We start from the raw sequence: 10,400 nt of genomic DNA on the forward strand, positions 1-10,400 counted from the left end.
AAACGTTTACTTGGAAAATAAATATAAATGCAATTCAATAATAAAGATCGGAGATTCACAGTTAATACCACCTACTAAGCTAATGTATACCATATATAACAAGGACTTAAAAATTGAAAGCCAGTTATCATATATCTATGATATAAAAAAAAAGTAAAATCGCAAAAATACTGAACTCCGAGGAAATTCAAAACGGAAAGTCCCTAATCAAATGGCAAAATCAAAGCTCAAACATATCAAACGAAGGGATACCAACGGTCACGTTTCAGACTTGGTACAGGCATTTTCTAATGCAGAAAATTGTGGATTAGACATGGTTTTATAGCTAGCTAAACCCCTCATTTGTATGACAGCCGTATAAAATTCCATTATATGGACAACGACGTGTAAATAAAACAAACGAACATAATACATGTAATAGGTATAAATGTAAAAAATACGGGTACAGCAACATTGTGTAATAATCTTTTACTCTGTAATATATCCATGAACTTACGGATTTGAACTGGAATACATACAGTTTTCTATTGCAGTTTCAATATAATGTGGAATTTATGATCATATTTATTTTTTAAAGATTTATTATAGAATGCAACTTTTTAGTAATTCATATTACAAAAAAAGAGTTTGGTAAAATATTCATGAATTTCAAAATAACATTATATTTACACTATAGAACTATCGCGTATTATCCAGTTAAAGTATGCGTTGCGTCAATTCTGACAAAAGGATAGATTTGATGTCAATTTTCTTAAGATCATTAACTGGAATGATTATAGAAAAGTTATAAGACGTATCTACATTGATTTGTAGTAAAATCAATATTGCAAACGTCATCACGGTATATTTGTCGAAAAATTAGGAAACCAATTTACAATTCAAATACAGATGTGGAACAATAAGGATATTCCATTTGATTACAAGCGAGTCAACCACCCAACGTAGTCACTGGACATTAGCAAGCAAAAAAATACAAATCAACAAAACAAGAGAACAACTGCCATAATCATATTAACACAACAATTAACAAATATGACAAAGCAACAATCGCTGAGAATTTTGAATTCTTGACGTAACATTTTAATCAGTTTACATTGAGGTCTGGAGCTGGCATTTCAGTTACTACTAGAAGTCGTTTGTTAATTTATGCATCATTGTCATTTTGTTTAGTTTCTTTTGTTACATATTCTGACATCGGACTCGGACTTCTTTTAAATTGAGTTTTACTGGGCGTATGGTTATGTGTTTGTTTTTTTCATACATTGCCTAGAGGTATAGGGTTAAGATCTCTAAAAACATGTTTAACACTGCCGAATTATTGCGACTGTCCCAAGGTCTGGCCATGGCCTCTGTTGGTCTTGTATGATTTTTTATTTTAGTTTCTTTTATATATTTCGGAGTTAAGTATGATGTCAATTATCACTGAACTAGTATACATTTTTGTTTAGGGGCCAGTTGAAGCACGCCTTCGGGTACGGGATTTTTTTCGCTGAATTGAAGATCCATAGGTGGCCTTCGGCAGGTATCTGCTCTTTGGTCAGGTTGTTGTCACATTCCCCATTTCCATTCTTAATTCTCTTTCATATTTGAATTTTCTGACTGCTATTTTGTGTTTCTTTATTGAAAGAGTTATTTGTTCTTATAGTGATTTAGATTATATTGCACTGTTGACTGTTGTGCCATTTTTTGACATTTTTACCCATTATATCTGTTTGTTTTGCTTGACGCATTGTTGTCAATAAAATGGAATTTAGTGAGAGGTTTATCTAGCTATAAAACCAGGTTTAATCCACCATTTTCTACATAAGGAAATGCCTTAACAAGTCAGGAATATGACAGTTGTTTTCGAGTCGTTAGATATGTTGAAGCTTTTGATGTTGCTATTTTATAATAAAGGACTTTCCGTGTTGACTTTGGAATTCGGTATTTGTTGTTATTTTACCTTTAAGGTATAAGCTCCGGATTTGGGCCAGGCCTCCTCTAATCTTGGACAAAGGTGAATCAGCAAGGATTAAGTGTAAACACTGATATAGCCACTGATTTTAAACGCTGAAAGAAATGGTATAATAGTAAGTTTTTGATGTCAAGGATAAAACTATAGATACGAGGGTACATTTGAGCTAGTATTTTGTAAAATCAATAAAGAAAATAAATCTAAGATATCCGAACCAATTATATAGATCTGACTTATAATAACTAGTACGTACAAATTGTTAATCATAAATCACCAAACAGATCGAGATAGAGTCTACGACAAATGGCACATGCGCATTGTACAAACTACAGTATCTTTAAAACCAATAAATAATAGCATGAAATGAATAATGTCATATTCAACCAAAAAAATAGTGATATTTTTAACGCACATTTATTAGTTATATTTTATTATTATAATGTTTGTATTATTTTATTATAAAATCTATATTGTCACTTGAACATATTTAGTTTGTGAAAAAACAAAACGAATCATAGTATAGAAAAAAACATAGAAATTCTAGCAAACTATTTTAAATGTCAGAACACATGGAAAAATAATTATAAGACTTCTGCCCTCAGTTTTGATGACTGTTTTAAAAAGCAGCAAATATTTTAACATGTTCCATGATGAAGGGGTTTAGCATTCGTTTACTTTTTGTTTTTGGACAAGTTTGGATAAGATACACAAAATTATGAGTAGGTAAACAATTTTGAAACAAACCATCCCTTCGATGGCTCGTCACAAGTAACGATACATGAAAACTATGAATAAATTTATATTCAATCCTTTATACTGGAAATTGATGAGTTGTTCGGTCACTCGTTCCATATTTTTTCTATATTTGAATTCATGAAATAATTATTCGTTTTATTACATTGACCTTGGACTTTAACGAGGACAATTACAGCAGAATGCATTGAGTGTGTAGGTAAAGGTAATATCTGTGTTTGGCTTGCTTGCTAGCTGAAGCGTGAAGTCATGATTAGGTTTTGTACTAAACTATCTTCTTTTAAAAGTAGACTACACCTATAGTTGTTAATGTCTGTGTCATTTTGGTCTTTTGTGGATAGTTGTCTCATTGGCAATCATACCACATCTTTTTTTTTTATATAGTCCGACATATGTCCAATCTATCTGTCTGTAGGAGTATACCTCACCTAATAATGACTTCACGGTTCAGCGGACAAGCAAACTAACCAAAGATTTAACCTTTACCTACACACTCAATGCATTCTGCTGTAATAGAACATGAGAGGAATTATTAATTATCCTCTATGCGTTCTCAATATTGTGTTGATGCAACGTCATTGTCGGTTGATGCAAAACTTATTTCGTGCTGATTTCCCGGGTTATGCATTGCGAACCAATGTAATAAGATTATTTATTACATTGGTTGCAATGAATTACATTGATTTCCCAGTTAAATAAAAACCGTTATTTTCACATGTGAAATAAACGTGGTTATTTCACTCTCTGACGTCATACAACAATAGACGTTGTCAAGACGTCGATAACGGCGGATACACTGACAAACAAATTGTGAATGCGTAGAAAAAAGATATAGTTCCTTACATGTTTTACATTTATTTCTTTTTAAAAAGCCATTTGCCAATGTAATAAAAAGAATGACTAATTAAAGAATTCAATATCGAAAAATATTCAACTCGTGACCGAACAACACTGATAATAAACTCATGCGCTACGCGCATTCGTGAATTAATGTGGTGTTCGGTCACTCGTTGAATATTTTTCTCTATTTGAATTCTTCGATTAGTTATTCTATAATTATTTATTGCGAACCAATGTAATAAGATTATTTATTTATAAGATAAGTAAATCAGACCTAGTAGTTTTGTGGTCAAGTATGTATGAAAATAGGTCATGATAGATAACGTATTAGTAGATCCAACAAGTCATGTCGAAAGTCGTTCTCGTTTGTTTGACATTTTTGTCATTAGTGGCTTTAAATAGTGGCCAGCAGCAGCAGCCGGTAAGTTATAATGCTTATAGTATTCAAAAATCATAAGCGACGGAAAATAGTTTCGAATGAGAGAAATCTTGTGATGGAAAGAATATTTCGTGAGGAAAGATTGTTTGTTAATGGGACAACAACATTTTAAAAAAAATCAAAGGGTCACTGCTAGATATTATACAGTTACTGTGTTTTGATGAGGTAAATATGTAGTTTTATTGACTTCTGAAAAACTGATATTCACTGAGGCCAACGGCCTCAGTGAATATCAGTTTTTCAAAAGTCATTTTCTTTGCGCGGTGAATATACTTTTCCGCAGGTGAATACGCTTATTTATTCAATTCCCATTTATATAGAAAACCCTACTAACTTTTTTTGCGCCTTTTCCAAGTGAAGTCTGGATCCTCTAGCCTTTGTAAATCTTGTATGGGTTTTTTTTATTAATCTTAGTTCATTTATATGTTTCGAATTTTAGTGTGACGTCCATTTTTACTGAATTTGTACAGATTTTTGTTAAGGGGCCAGCTGATTCCTCAGGGTGCAAGATTTTCTCGCTGTGTTGAAGATCCATTTGTAACCTTGGGATTTTTTGTTTTGTTCTCTTTGACACATTCCTTATTTCCATTCTTAAATTCCTTAAAAGATGTGATATTCAAGTAAATACAACAAGATTATCCCCTGTTTATATGGGACAACATCCCTAATGCGCCTCGAAATGAGGAACCAAAAGTCACGTGTAAAAAAAAAATCTCTGTAGTGATATTGGACATGTTTCTATTTTTTACAAATGACTGAACTTAACCATTTGTGGTGATTAGGAAAGTAGAGGAACATAGAATAAATGTGTAAAAACTATGGAGCTATTAAATGTGTTCAAAGTATTAAATTTTCAAAGAACTTATTGTGTTAAAAAGGGGATATGTTCGGGGTATGCTAATTTACGGAAAAAGTAATCTCACTTCGTACCCCGAAAATTTAACCACATATGTGAAAATGTCACAGCTTCGAAACGAGCTATCATACATATCCAAGTTTACGATATGTACTGAGCTACAGGAAAAAACGTTACCATTACCGCCTATGTAAAAACAATTAAAGATTTTGACCCATATGAAAAATTATAATTTTCGTTTTATTCTCTTGCAAGGTTATACTTGTTTCTTTTATATAACATTCTTCGGTATTTGTGTTTCCATTTTTATTATTTGTTTTAGATATCGTGTCATTTGTGTAGAGGACCAAAATTTATATGTGAAAGATCTCATGTATCATCAGCCTGTCTAGATCCCAGTCAACAATTCTGTATAAACGATGTAGAAAATCTTAAAGATGGCTCAAGATACGTAACCAGAAGGTTTGTTGTCAAATATCTTTGTAAAAACTGTAAGGGAGCTACCATTTGATTTTTATGGGGGGCTAGGATGAAAAATTTTGTCCTGCATTTTTTTTTAGCTGTAATATATGTCCTGCCTTTTTATTTTTTCACTCTGTTCGGTCCTGCCTTTTTTTTTTAGTTTATCCTGACTTAATTTTACCAAATTTGTCGTCCTGACTTTTTTTGCAAGTGTCTCATCCTGCCTTTTTTTTTTTTACTCAAAACTCCTGTCATGCCTATTTTTTTCAAATTTCATCCTGACGGCAGTTCCACTTAAGTAAGAGAACAGGTAAATAAATCTTTCAGCAAAAAATCACTAGAATATGCCTATTCAATCTAGGACCCTTACTTTACTAATGATATAAAGTTAAACACACTAAAAATAGTACAAAGAAGGCCTGCCTGATTTGTCACGTACCGACACCGAAACATCTCAAGTTTCAGTGAAATGGTAAATCATAAAGTGGAACACAGAAGAACCGTAAGACGAACATCTTGTTATGTTTTATAAAATCACATATTTTTCAACTGCTTACAATCACAAACACAGATAGACTTATACAACCACTCAAATAGTCTAGGAACAAAAGCACACACCCTCATACCAAATTCCATCCTTAAGGGTGTACTTAGGTGAGGTTTTGAAATTTGTTTCAAATGTTCGGACTCCTTGGTGTTTTTCCATACAATACAATGTAAAATATTTTCCCCCATTACACCCATTTATTTTTTCATATAAGACTTAATAGCTCATAAAAGATCATTGACCAAAACTTTAGAAGATTCTTGATTTTCTTTCTTTTGTTTTGAGACCCAAATAATACCTATGGAAATATAAGGTAAAAGTCCGAGTCAGACTTTTCCCGCCATATTATAAATCTCAAATATCTCGAAAAGGAGGTCCATGACCTACAAATATTTTTTTAGCTTATTTTTAGCCTTAACGAATACTCTACCGGGTTATAGTATCAATTTTAAATTCTTGATTTATTAATTTTCAATTAACCTCACCTAAGTACATCCTTAAGAACATATGTTTTCCACTATTAAAACTTGGAACAACCTCAGCCCTCTGAGCATTGTGTAGAGTCATTCAAAGCAGATGTCTCAACCTACACCTATAGTCTGTAAATGTTTAGGTGTAAATAGTTTTATTTTGATATGAAAAAATTATTTATAGAGTGAAAATGTGAACTATATAAACATGTTAGAACTAATTTTGTTAATAATTCTTAAATTGCACTGTTCATTTAGTACGTTCCCACTATGCCATGCGTACGTAGTACAAGTGAAATAAACTTCAACGTGTTAAAGGCGGTCACTACATTGTACAAAGTAGAAAGCAGAAAACAGTAGAAAAAATATATAAACGCCAATGAGACCAATCTCCCATACAGACAGAGTTGTCGTCCAATCTTGATTGAGGAGGAAAGGACGATAACTCTGTCTGTATGGGAGATTGCAATGAGACAACAACCGATGAAACGTATTTTCACTGTCTGAGGTTAGGGGAGAGTTGGGATGCCGCTATCATGTTTAACCCCGCCACATTCTGTAAGTACATTTCTGTCCCAAGTAAGCAGCCTGTAATTAAGTGGTTGTCGTTCTTTGATGTTTTACATAGTTGTTTTTCGTTGATTTTTTTTGTACATAAATTAGGCCGTTAGTTTTCTCGTTTAAATTGTTTTACATTTGTCATTTCGGGGCCTTGTATAGCTGACTATGCGGAATGGTCTATGCTCATTGTTGAAGGCCATACGGTGACCTTTAGTTGTTAATTTAAGTGTCATTTGGTCTACAGTGAAGAGTTGTCTCATTTGCAATCATACCACATCTTTTTTTTTTTTTATTTACTTAACTTTTCTGACGAATATTTTTGCAATGTAATTGTTGTGTGCTAAATTGCAACTATAAAAAAAAATGTTTCAATGTTGTTAACATGTGCTAATTGATGTATTGATAGGGAGCCGGACAGAAATACAAAAATCTCATCGAAATTTCTATTCAATGTATCAAAAAATAAATATTCAGAAAATAGAAATCGATACCAGCGTTAGATTCTGCATGAAACTTTGGGTTTCAAACGAATGGATAACAACTGTCGTTTTCCAGACATGGTACATGCATGATCATGAATGTTCTTATATAGAATATGGTGGATTAATCTAGGTTGATTGCTGGCAAACCTCTTACTGGTATGCCAGTCGAATATGATTGCAAATATTTAAGCAGGAGAACATATTTTTTTTTTGTATTTTTACCATTTGTATAATTATATTTATTTGATATGCAAGTGTTATATATTCAGATGTGCCACAAAGGCAGAATGTGATAAAGATTGGATAACTGAATCTTCGTACAGAAATGAATGTAGCCATTACAATGTAGTAATCCTGCAAGATGCCCATTTCGAATGTTCATTCTGTTGCCAAGGAGACAACTGTAATCTCCAGACTGTGCCAGATAATCTTTACGGATCTGTTGTGGGATAAAATAAAATAAAATAAAACTTTCTTCTGTCATTTTATTTATTCATTATTCCATTATTAAATTCAACAAGAACGGTTACTGTGTGAACAGACAAGTTTGTAAATCAAGACAGACTAAAGAGTTAGTCTATTTTTCTTTATTTCTTAAGGTCATTTTTCTCTATTCTTCAAACTTTTGGCCCATTATTCTCTATTCTTTATACAAGAAATCGTGTTGTGTGTCCTCTAGCTACGGATGATGTAGTCTGTAGCTCTAGCGTTGGTATTGCTACGAGGCCATGTACTATTCTGTACATTATTACTGCTTTGCAGTTGACCCTCCTCTCGGCTAGTGGTTTCCACTGTAGAGTTTTTAGCATTGATGTTACACTGCTGGTTTGTTGGTAGTTGTTCAATACAAACCGAGCTGATCTTCTTTGCACACTTACTAATTTCTGTATGTTAAGGTTGGTGAACGGGTCCCAGACTGAGCATGCATACTCAAGCAATGGTCTTACTAGCGTTGTGTAGCATACAGATTTTGTTTGTTTGGGACAGTGCTGAAGATTTCTTTGGATGAAGGCCCTGGTTGAATTAGCATTTTAGCTATGACCTCTATGTGGGTGTTCCAATTAATAGTTTTGTGGATTGTTACGCCTAGATAGTTTGCCGAGAAAACCAGTTCTAAATTGTGCCCACGAATGTTGTAGCTTGTGAGATGAGGTTTGCGCTTGTTGCTTACGCGTTTCAGTTGGCATTTGCTTGGATGAAATTCTATTTGCCAATCAGATTCCCATCTGAGCAAGTTGTTCGTGTCTTCTTGTAGTAGATGTGAGTCAGCATCATTTTTATCATACTGTATATTACGCAGTCATCTGCAAATAAATGAACTGTTGATGACTGTACATAGTCTGGTAGGTCGTTGATGAACAGAAGGAACATGAGTGGTCCAAGTACGCTGCCCTGTGATACACCTGATTGGACTGGTGCAGTGTGATATGTTTTACCATCCACAAAGACTCTCTGATTTCTGGAGCTGAGGAAGTCTATGATCCACTGGAGTGTTGGCCCGCTGATACCATAGTACTCTGCTTTGTACAATAGTCTCTCATGGGGACTTTATCGAATGCCTTGAAAAAATCATGCAAGATATTAAGGTCAATTTGTTCACCGAGATTTATGTTTTTAGCCAGCTCCTGTATTGTAAGGATAAGTTGTGACTCGAGGGAACGGTTCTTTCTAAATCCATGTTGAGCGTCGTTTAGGATACCATGGATATCAAGATGTTTTGCAATACTAATGCATAGTATGTGCTCTAGGATCTTGCATGTGACAACAGTCAATGAAACTGGACGGTAGTTACTGGTACGTGATTTATCTCCTTTCTTGAAAATTGGAACAATTGGCTTCTTTCCATTCTAGTGGTAATTACAATTATAAGAAAAAAAAATTAAAAAATACGGTTTTCAACTCCACAAAGAAATTGGTAATTTCGAAAGGCTACAAAACCTTCCTCGGGGTAACCGATCTCTATTGACTAGGATTTTTCAGTTTTCCTGTCATAGGTCGATGTTTTTTTCAGAGTATTTTTTCTCCACTCATTAACAGAAATTGGCTTAATCTAATCACCAACAATCCAACAAGTAATCAATCTCCATTTAACTAAGCACGGATGTTGTAATTTCCTCTTTTAATTTGGACTCGTAACCAATATACTGCATGAGGCTTTGGACACGTTTACAGAACAGAGAATAATGGCTTAAAACTGTAGATAAATAGACCAATAGTTGTGAAAAGAGAAAAACAGGCAAAAATATAAAAAAAAAAGGGTAATATAAGGTGCTTTTATGTAAAGAATAGAAAAATAATTTACAACAACTATAATGAATAGAAAAAAATGACCTAAACATTAAGGAAATAAAGAACACCATCCAGTCCCTTCTGTGTGCTATTTGCACAATTGATAAACTACAGTATAATTGCATCACACGTTAGTATTTACTAACGTTTTCTAGTTAGAGATTGGAAGGAAAAAATTGAAACTGGTATAGAAATTAATTATTCTGTCTGGATATTATGCAAGATCTATGTTTTTGAATTCCGTAATATAGATATTTATATTGCTCAAATATTTGGGAATGAGCTGCTCAACTAAATATTCAACTTAATTATTTTACAAATGTCATTTTTATTTGACAAATAATTGAATAGTTATGTTCGAAAAAGAATATCAATTTATTCTACGTGCCTGCTTCTATAGTTTTAGGTAAAAAAAAATACTATACATTGTTGTCATAATTGAAAACATTTCAGGTATTGTCTTGACTTGTTATCCCGTTATCTACTATGTGTTAATCTTCTTAATTTTTTATTTCTTTTTCTTTTGTTAGGAGGAGGGTCTCTTGTTTGACCACATGATCAAAAGTTATCTATGAAGACTTCTGATTTATAGAATATTTTTATCATAAAATTTGATTTCTTTCCCATGCAAATTATATCAAAACTTATGGGGTACAGAACAGTAAGAGTGTAACTCTTTAAAAATCAGTTGAACATTTTAATTTATTTATTTATTTATTAATGAAATGCACATTTATACCCCTGGGG

General features: G+C 33.0%; 1 long non-coding RNA gene across 1 annotated transcript; it reads left to right on the top strand.

Annotated features, from left to right (window-relative positions):
• The first annotated feature begins 3,842 nt into the window (after positions 1 to 3,842).
• On the top strand, positions 3,843 to 7,838 carry LOC143043451 (uncharacterized). The gene is made up of 3 exons (XR_012968399.1): positions 3,843 to 3,968; positions 5,165 to 5,304; positions 7,634 to 7,838. It is a non-coding gene; the product is annotated as an uncharacterized LOC143043451 (long non-coding RNA).
• Positions 7,839 to 10,400: the final 2,562 nt, after the last annotated feature.

Source organism: Mytilus galloprovincialis, chromosome 8, assembly GCF_965363235.1.
Source record: "Mytilus galloprovincialis chromosome 8, xbMytGall1.hap1.1, whole genome shotgun sequence".
Classification (NCBI taxonomy): Eukaryota; Metazoa; Mollusca; class Bivalvia; order Mytilida; family Mytilidae; genus Mytilus; species Mytilus galloprovincialis.